Source organism: Hyla sarda, chromosome 9, assembly GCF_029499605.1.
Source record: "Hyla sarda isolate aHylSar1 chromosome 9, aHylSar1.hap1, whole genome shotgun sequence".
In the NCBI taxonomy this organism is placed as follows: Eukaryota; Metazoa; Chordata; class Amphibia; order Anura; family Hylidae; genus Hyla; species Hyla sarda.
In genome coordinates this window covers 176,454,958-176,465,918 of record NC_079197.1, presented here as the reverse complement: position 1 = coordinate 176,465,918, position 10,961 = coordinate 176,454,958, and the positions used below count along the sequence as shown (strand labels likewise).

At 38.1% G+C, this 10,961-nt stretch overlaps 1 protein-coding gene across 1 annotated transcript in view; it reads right to left on the bottom strand.

Moving 5' to 3' along the window:
- Window positions 1–9,107: 9,107 nt before the first annotated feature.
- POU3F4 (POU class 3 homeobox 4) overlaps window positions 9,108–10,961 on the bottom strand; it is a 3,918-nt gene continuing 2,064 nt past the window's right edge. Inside the window, exon 1 of the mRNA XM_056538074.1 lies at window positions 9,108–10,961. This exon is cut by the window's right edge and continues 2,064 nt beyond it. The gene's annotated coding sequence lies outside the window, so the exon portion shown is untranslated.

Here is a 10,961-nt window from a genome sequence, read left to right as displayed (position 1 = left end):
ACATCATGTCTGACCCTCTAGTCACCTCCAGAGCTGCACTCAGTATTCTTCTGTTACACTATGTCTTATCCTCCAGTCACCTCCAGAGCTGCACTCACTATTCTGCTGTTACATCATGTCTTATATTCCAGTCACCTCCAGAGCTGCACTCTCCATTCTGCTGTTACATCATGTCTCATATTCCAGTCACCTCCAGAGCTGCACTCACTATTCTGCTGTTACATCATGTCTATCCTCTAGTCACCTCCAGAGCTGCACTCACTATTCTGCTATTACATCATGTCTGATCCTCTAGTCACCTCCAGAGCTGCACTCACTATTCTGCTGTTACATCATGTCTTATCCTCTAGTCACCTCCAGAGCTGCACTCACTATTCTTCTGTTACACTATGTCTTATCCTCCAGTCACCTCCAGAACTGCACTCACTATTCTGCTGTTACATCATGTCTTATATTCCAGTCACCTCCAGAGCTGCACTCACTATTCTGCTGTTACATCATGTCTATCCTCTAGTCACCTCCAGAGCTGCACTCACTATTCTGCTATTACATCATGTCTGATCCTCTAGTCACCTCCAGAGCTGCACTCACTATTCTGCTGTTACATCATGTCTTATCCTCCAGTGAACCCCAGAGCTGCTCTCACTATTCTGCTGTTTCATTATGTCTTTTTTCCTAGTCACCTCAATGCTCTGTACTTTGTTGTAGTATTTAAGTAACATTCCTGCTGTAGGAGACGCGGTTGGTTTCGGCCTCTGGTCACCTGACGTTTTCCCATCCACAGGGACATTGATTAACTCAGCAGCTTTGTTATTGCGTCTGGGGCGGTAATGTGGTTCCTGCGCTTAATGAACGATAACAAATCCAGATAAGAAATATCAGATCCACCGGGGAAGTTACACATTCAAGGCAAAAATGGCAGCAGAGGGTAAATGGTTAACCCTGGAAATAGGGGTCAGAAAGGACCCGAGGATGAACAAGGAAAAACAAAGGGGAAAAAAAACACCCTGTAATAAAAATTGCAAAAAAGAAAAAAAGAAACTCCTAAAGGACATAGAACCTACCTGTACTCCAGGTAGCTGTGGACCACCCGGTAATGGCAGCCATCAGCGATCACACTTATGCCCACCAATAAACCCATCAGATGGCATGATCGCGGCATCCGAAGTATTAGGGGAGATTTGAGAGACTCATCAGACCACTCAGAGCATGATTGTTGGGGTCCGATGAGTCAAGATGGTGGACGGAGCTCAGCTTACCCACTCCAGGGCAACTATGGAGTCTTCTTGTATAGTCTGCCTTCTGGAAGACCAGAGAAGTAGGATCCCGATTACACTGATCACTGCTATGGCTATGGATAGCATTGAACAGTAATAGCTATCAAATAATAACTATAAATAGTCCCTTATAAGTTAAAGGGGTACTCCACCCCTAGACATCTTATCCCCTATCCAAAAGATAGGGGATAAGATGTCTGATCCAGCAGTGGGACCCCCGCATTCTACCATGCGGCACCCACCTGTAACGGCTTCCGGGACCACTGGAGGCCCTCAGGCTAATACCATCCCGACCACGGGGACATAAGATCATGTCGTCACTACTCCGCCCCCGTGTGACGTCACACCCACCCACTCACTGAAAGTCTATGGGAGGGGGTGTGACAGCTTTCACGCCCCCTCCCTTAGACTTGCATTGAGGGGGCGGGTGTGACGTCACACGGGGGCGGAGTCGTGACGTCACAATCTTACGTGATAAGATGTCTAGGGGTGGAGTACCCCTTTAACTAAAAAGTAAAAAAAGTGTTTATCAGTGATGTCATAAAGGGGTCAGGGCTGTGATCACATGTCATTATAATATATCAATGATGTCATACAGGGGCTGTGATCTTTTTTTTTAAATGTGAATAAGCCCCTCCTCCCAAAAATTTTAAGGGGTACCCCAGTGCTCTAGCGTTCTGAACATTTTGTTCAGAACGCTCGGAGTCGGAGGCTGTGATCGTGACGTCACGGCCACGCTCCCTCCATTCATGTCTATGGGAGGGGGCGTGCAGGTGATGGGTGGGATTTTCAAACCAGTAAGAAAATCGGACCGCTCCTCCCCTCTGCTCTCCGAAGTTTTCCGAAGCTAGAGCAGAGAGGAGCGAGGGCAGAGCCCGAGGTCACATGTCTGCACTACATAATTAAGCTACGCCCCCTTATCTCCACCTGGATGGAGGACGCAGCTACACAGCAGGGGGAATCCCGTGCAGTACAGTATGTCCTTTTTCATAGAAGTCAGTGAGGAGCTGTGCATGTACGTCCTCTCTCCCCTCCCCCTGCTCTGTGTTTTCCCCGTCCAAACTTGCAACCTCCCTGTGGTGAATTAGGTCCTCAGAATACAGAGCAGGGGGAGGGGAGGGAGCTGTGTCTGTCTCCCCCTGCTATGTAGCTGCGTCCTCCATCCTCCGGGAGGTGGACATAATGGGGCGTAGCTTAATTATGTAGTGCAGACGTGCGATCTCGGGCTTTGCCAGTGGTTTGAAAATCTCACCCATCACCGGCCAACACATGAATGGAGGGGGCGTGGCCGTGATGTCACGACCACAGGCGCAGGAATCGAGTGTTTGTTTAGAACGCCGGCTGCTGCAGGAAATGGAGTGGGGGGCCCAGCAGCGGGACCCCCTGCGATCAGACATCTTACCCTCTATCCTTTGGATAGGAGATAAGATGTCTAGCAGCGGAGTACCCCTTTAACTCTCTCTTTTTCCATTTTAAGTAACAAAAAAACAAAAAAATAAATAAAGAAATTTGGTGCCTCCGTGTGTAGAAATGTCAGAACTGTTAAAATATAATGATCCCGTATGGTGAACGGTGTAAATGTAAAAAAAAATTGTAAAAAATTGATGATTTTTTTGTCACATAACATCCCAGAAATTTTTTTCAATTAAAAGCAATCAAAAAGTCCCAATAATGCAAAAGTAAAACAGATAAAAACTGCAGATCACAGCGCAAAAAAAATGACCCTCATACGTATACGGAAAAATAAGAAAGTTATAGGGGTCCGAATAGGGAAATTATAAATCTACAAAAGTTTGACTTTAAAAAAAAAACAGTACAATAATAGAAAAGCCTGTTAAAGGGGTATTCTGCCCAGAGACATCTTATCCCCTATCCAAAGGATAGGGAATAAGATGTCTGATGGCGGTGGTCCCACCGCTGGGACCCCCACTATCTCCGTGCAGCACTCGGCTTTCTGAACAAATGCTGAGTTCCGGCAGCAGTGGTCATGGCGTCACAACACGCCCCCCTTGTTACATCACGCCCCCTCCATGCATGCCTATAGACATGCATGGAGGGGGCGGGGCATGACATAGTGAGGGGGCATGGTGTGATGTAAAAAAAATTATAATAATCATAATAGAAATAGCAACACATATGTACCATGGCCATGCGAGATTTTTATTTTATTTTTATCTTACTTTTTCTTTTATCCTCTTTCTCTCTTTATTCTTTTCTCTTACTCCATCTTTGCAGCATTTCTCCTGACTCTCTCCACATATATGCAGATTTTGCTTTATATATCGCAAAGTGTTCGTGTTCATTGTACATGCTTCTTTTTTTTCATGCAATGTTTTTCACCTTCATTGAAATGAAAAATTCCTTTAATAAACAGTTATATAAAAAAATAAAAAGAGAAAAGTAATAATGAATATATAAATAAATGAACAAGAATAATAATAATATACATATATAACAATTAAAGTAACTGCAGACAAAGAAGTGTATAGTCCAGCTCACTCCCTCAGCCCGTCGCGCCAGGACCGGCGTGGGCAACACTGACTGGAACTGACAAGTAAAAGCAAAATGTCCAGCGCGAATGTGAAGGAACTGGATGTTTATTCCAATAGCCAAAAAGACAAGGAGAACATGACAAGGTGACGCGTTTCGGTCCTAAGACTGGACCTTAGTCATACACTATCAACAATTAAAGTAATAACATACTGTTAATAAATATAAATAATAATCAATACATAATTATTCAAAATGTTGATATAAGATCAATAATTAATAATTATTACTTAATCTAAAGTGTAGAAAATTCTATTATTTAGCACAATAGATTATATATCGTTTATCATTCTTTCGATTTCCATTACATTTCTATCAATCAACGAACAAATGTAACTTTTTCAGCAGCTGATACGTTACGTATTCTGTAATGGTGTAAGGCAGTTTCCTAACCAGAGCGCCTCCAGGTGTTGAAAAACTACAACTCCCAGTATGCTGGGGGTTATTTGTAGTCATTACATTACTATTATATCAGTGATGTCATACAGAGGGCGGGGCTGTTATCACATGTCATTATATTACTATTATATCAGTGATGTCATACAGGGGGCGGGGCTGTGATCACATGTCATTATATTACTATTATATCAGTGATGTCATACAGGGGGCGGGGCTGTGATCACATGTCATTATATTACTATTATATTATATCAGTGATGTCATACAGGGGGTGGGGCTGTGATCCCATGTCATTATATTACTATTATATTATATCAGTGATGTCATACAGGGGGCGGGGCTGTGATCACATGTCATTATATTACTATTATATTATATCAGTGATGTCATACAGGGGGCGGGTTGTGATCACATGTCATTACTATTATATTATATCAGTGATGTCATACAGGGGGCGGGGCTGTGATCACATGTCATTATATTACTATTATATTATATCAGTGATGTCATACAGTGGGCGGGGCTGTGATAACGTCATTATATTACTATTATATTATGTCAGTGATGTCATACAGGAGGCGGGGCTGTTATTACATGTCATTAAATTACTATTATATTATATCAGTGATGTCATACAGGGGGTGGAGCTGTGATCACATGTCATTATAATACTATTCTATTATATCAGTGATGCCATACAGGGGGCGGGGCGGTGATCACATGTCATTATATTACTATTCTATTATATCAGTGATGTCATACAGGAGGCAGTGCTGTGATCACATGTCATTATATTATTATTAAATTATATCAATGATGTCATACAGGGGGCGGGGCTGTGATCACATGTCATTATAATACTATTCTATTATATCAGTGATGCCATACAGGGGGCGGGGCGGTGATCACATGTCATTATATTACTATTCTATTATATCAGTGATGTCATACAGGAGGCGGTGCTGTGATCACATGTCATTATATTACTATTAAATTATATCAGTGATGTCATACAGGGGGCGGGGCTGTGATCACATGTCATTATGATACTATTCTATTATATCAGTGATGTCATACAGGGGGCAGGGCTGTGATCACATGTCATTATATTACTATTATATTATATTAGTGATGTCATACAGGGGCGGGGCTATGATCACATGTCATTATATTACTATTATATTATATCAGTGATGTCATACAGGGGGCGGGGCTGTGATTACATGTCATTAGATTACTATTATATTATATCAGTGATGTCATACAGGGGGCGGGGCTGTGATCACATGTCATTATATTACTATTCCATTATATCAGTGATGTCAAACAGGGGGCGGGGCTGTGATCACATGTCATTATATTACTATTATATTATATCAGTGATGTCATACAGGGGGCGGGGCTATGATCACATGTCATTATATTACTATTATATTATATCAGTGATGTCATACAGGGGGCGGGCTGTGATCACATGTCATTATATTACTATTATATTATATCAGTGATGTCATAAAGGGGGCGGGGCTGTGATCACAGGACATTATATTACTATTATATTATATCAGTGATGTCATACAGGGGGCGGGGCGGTGATCACAGAGCATTATATTACTATTATATTAGATTTGCATTCCTGAATTGGATATGATGATTGGATTCCAGACTTTTTCTTCTGCTGAGGATTATAATCCACATGTTTTAGGTCAATGTCTCTGGGTCGGACTGGATGGTTATATTTTGCTGCTCTTTGTGTTCCTCATTGCTGGCGGCTTCTTATAATTCATATAATCCTAATAAACCAGGTTATGAGTGACAACCAATCCTGGGAGTAGACTGTAGATCTGGCACCAGGACAGAGTTCTTGGATTTCTCCTGAGGATAGAAAACAGCCTGTACAGAACATTCCTCCTAGTCCATGTCTATAGAGATCACCTGACCTTCTAATATTCGGCCATCGCTCCATCAATGTATAATATATTAGAAGTCAATGTCATGGTACAATAAGCATTAGAATTATCATCTACTCGTGAGCAGGTCTGTACAGAAAGAAAAGGAAGATCTGTAAATATTTATCTCATATCTATCTATATTCTATCTCTCTCATATCTATCTATCTATCTATCTATCTCATATCTATCTATCTATCTCATATCTATATTCTATCTATCTATCTCATATCTATCTATCTATTTATCTATCTCTCTCATATCTATCTCATGTCTATCTATTTCATATCTATCTATATTCTATCTATCTCATATCTATTTATCTATCTATCTATTTATCTATTTCATAGCTATCTTATATCCATCTAATATCTATCTATATAGAAAAAGAAATCCAGCTCGGCAAAGTTACATAAAACTTCAGAGTTTATTTCAAGACCGACATGAACAGGAAATGAGGTTTTGCAGGTGCAGTTGCACCTCTTAGTCATGTCTATCTGTCTGTCTTTCTGTCTATCGAATTCATATCTAGCATCTCCTGTCCTGTCCCATCTATCTCGTATCTATCTATCTATGTATCTATATCTCATATCTATCTATCTCATAACTATCTCATATCTATCTATCTCATTTTTATCTATCTATCTATCTCAGATCTATCTATCTATCTCATATCTATCTATCTCATATCTATCTATCTATCTCATAACTTTCTCATATCTATCTCATATTTATCTATCTATCTCATATCTATCTAAAGCAAAATACGACCATAACACTCACAGGATGAGGTGAAGGAGTGGCTTTATTCCATCACAACCGAATGGCGATGTTTTGGCTACACAATTTTGGCTACACGAGTGTTATGGTCATTATAGTCTAAAAAAGGGTAAAATGGGGAAAATTAGCATGTAACTTTAGAGTGGGCCCCTAGAGTCAATTCTATGGATGGGCAATAGGCGCCCCAGTCCGATACTTTATCTATCTATCTATCTCATATCTATCTATCGCATATCTATCCATCTATCTATCTCTCTATCTTCTATCTATCTATTTATTTATCTATCTTATATCTATCTATCCATCTATCTATCTCATAACTATCTATTTACCTCTCCATTCATTAATTTCTATATCTATCATCTATCTTTTAGGTTACACAGACCTGTACATTTCAGCAGCATAAAATCAATCGATCAAAACAACAATCAATGTTTCTAGATATATAAGTGCCCCTCTTATACAGGGATCACACACAAATCACGGGTCACATATATGGAAGGAAGCGTATATAGAAGTTAATACAATTTTGTTTTAATCCTTAGGTGGGAGAGGCCCAGGATGTCCAGGATTTACTGACCAGTGGTCCCCAGTTTTGCTCGTTCTACATCAGAGCCCTCGGTCACTTTGTTTTTTTCTTCTCCCCCGCATTATGTAAAGTTCCCTTAGGCTCAAATCACTGATGCTGAACCTGACCGGCCCAAAAACACTGAAAACTGCATATTTACGACAATACAATTTTAAGAAGGAATGTGGTGCTCGGGGGGGGGGGGGGAGCGACGACGACTTCGAAAAATGTGAATTGCTGTGATGGATCTTGTATTCAGATCACATCCCCTCTGCCGGCTACTGAGCTCTAATTCAACATGGAAGGCCAGGCCTTTGTGCAGATGACTGATGTTCTGGCCATTTAATACAGAGAGAGAGAGGACGGCATTTATATCACACAAAACCCCAGCACAAGGCATCCTGGGATTTCTGCAGGAAGAGTCGCTTCAGCTTCACGCTTAAAATAATCTAAATAAGAAAACAATAATGGCCGCCGCTTACTGATGGACAGAAAACTGTAAAGAGGATAATAAATGGAAAAAAAAAAACTGAAGAATTACATATTTAGATTTTTGGTTCATTGCTTCTCATTTTCATCTTCTGAGATCCCAGAAGGCGAAGGATGGGGGTTGGGAAGGGGTGGCATTTACTTTTAAATTAAATTTACATGTCAAAACATTGGAGTCATTTATTAATTCGGCCCAAGTGGCATCGGCCTCGGTGACCAACACAATTTTGTATGTATACAAATAAAATTCAAGGTTAGAAGGATAAAAATTCATAACAGAATTATTTAAAAAAAAAATATGTTATAATTTTTTTCTTCTAATATTTAGCTTTTTCTACAGCAAATTCACAATGATAAAAAATAAGGTTTACAGACGCACAGGGCCTGTGTACTAAGCAGCTCACATCATATGCACAGAACTTGCAAACATTCACATGTGAAATTTTTTTAACACAATTCATTTTTTTTCAAAGAAAAATACAAATAAACACTCTTTCTATCAGTTCTCTGTTATTCCAGAAAATTGTATCCCAAACCATTCGTTTTGTTTTATTATATTTATTCAATATACATTATAATATATATCAGAATTATATTTATATATAATATATTTATTATCAAAAACTAAAAAAATTTCCAAGTTTAAAAAAATTCTAAATTGTAAACATGATGCCAAATAAATTAACATTTTAGGATTTGTCGTAATAACTGATAAATTTTACAATTATTTCGAAATTGTTTCATAATTTATCACATTAAAAAATGAAAAATATTTTAGCACAAATCTGTCGGAATATAATGTGTTGTCTTTGGTCATTTGTTTTCTGGAATAATAAAGCAAATATTGGAATTAATATCTAAAATAGTCGATGGAGAAATAAACATTATTTATAAAAAAAATTGAAATCGACTTAGTTACTGAAAAATTATTAGTGCAAATAGAAAGAAAATCACAAAAATTAAATGAAAATAATATTTTTAAGCAAAATTGCAAACTCTATTATGTAGGAATTAAAAATAAATTTTCTGAAGAGTTTCTGAGCTGTTCCTCATGCACAATGTGAACGCTGCATCGATGACATACACACAACCCAGTTACTTGTCATTTTGTAAAAATGTTTATTTCTTAAATTTTTTCTTTTCTTTTAAAAAAATGTTTTTGTTTTTTTTACAACAAATAAAATATTGCGTTATTATAAACTCTAAACTAAAACCAGGTGACAAACAAACAATAACATTCGCTTATTTTTTGTGTCTTTGCGCTCAGTTTATCTTCAACCTATTTTTTTTTAGCATATTTTTTTGCATTTTTTTTAAACAGACGGCAGAATTCTTTGAAAATAAATAATTGGTAACTATAATAGGCAATTCTGAATAAAATCGTTGAAAAAAGCAACTTTTAATGAAAATAGCGTTTATTATACATCAGATACTAAATGAATAAAGTAAATGATCTTTTTTATTATTTTGCTTTTTTTTTTTAAATTAATAAATTCAAAAAGTTCAATATACAAAACTGTACACTTAGAAAGTTGGCAGAAACATTTTGTTGATTGATAGTTTGGGGCTAAAGTTCTAGCTCTGCCTGGAGAAGAACTAAAATAAAACATCAAAATGTTGGAAAAGTAGGAAAATGACAACAAGTGTGAATATTTTTGATTTTTCATGGAAATGAAAAAACAAAAAAAATTAATTAATAAAAAAAAATCACCCAATAAACGAACAAACAAACAAATGAAACGGAAAAAATTGTAGAAGGTCTCAGACAGGGTCAAATATGTGACTGTTCGAACATAGATTTGCGCACATATGGCTCTGCTTTGTATACAATAGATGATGGGTCTGTATTGGGCCTGGGGGTTGGGGTGATAAAAAGGAAAAAAATTAATATTTCTTAGAATTATTGATACTAAACATTGCTAGCGGAATGATAAGCTTTTATGCAAATCAATGACTGTATAGATTATAATTTACAAGCGTTACTTTTGATATGATCCTGTAGCATCTGATATCTGGAAGCTTTACAATATATAATATTATTTTATAAAAAAATAAAATAAAATAAAAACGTAACATAAAATGATATAATAAATGTGCAAACCATATAAATGCAGTGGGGGGAATAGGAAGAACAATGAGCAATATAATGGACTGACTTGTAGAATTCATATAAGGCTTTGTTCACATGCAGTATTTGGGATCAGTATTTGTAGCCAAAACAAAAAGTGGAACTGATACAAGAGAAAAACTATTAAGAAACATTTGCACTTTTCTGTGTTTTTGTTTTGTAGACACATAGTAACCAGTTTTTATTGTTTTTGATGCCAGTTTATAGCAACTGTGTTTTGTATTCATTAAATACTGAGCAAATACTAAGAAGTGAACATAGACTTATGGGGGCATCATGGATTTAAGAGCCCCCATAGAGGATTCCCAGTCACATACAGAGACCCCACCAGCACTGAGACCACCAACAACCTTGGGGTTTTCTTTGGACATGAGGATAGAGAAACAGCAATGAGATACATAGAGATACATGTAGGGTGATACACAGAGAGAGGCTCTTGCTTCAGCCACACTCCAGGCTGGTTCTGTCCCTGCTGGGCCTCCAGAACCATCACTGACTAACAGGATAAAGACAGACAATAATAGGGACACCTCAATAATAAGTAGGGATAACATATGGATAAATGCACAATGCTTGGCTGTCTGGATACATGACATGCACAATGGTTACTATAGCCAGGAATCACATAGTAGACAAGGGGGGGTTCTGAGGAAAGAGTAGTAGTACCTGGTAACACAACAGTTAACACTGGAGAGGATGATGAGGATGATGGTGAAGAGGACTGCACGGACCATCCTGATCTACAAGCCTGGATGAAACAAGAAATCGCCTTCACAAATATTGTGGAACAGAACCGCATGGAGAGAACACAACCCAAAAAA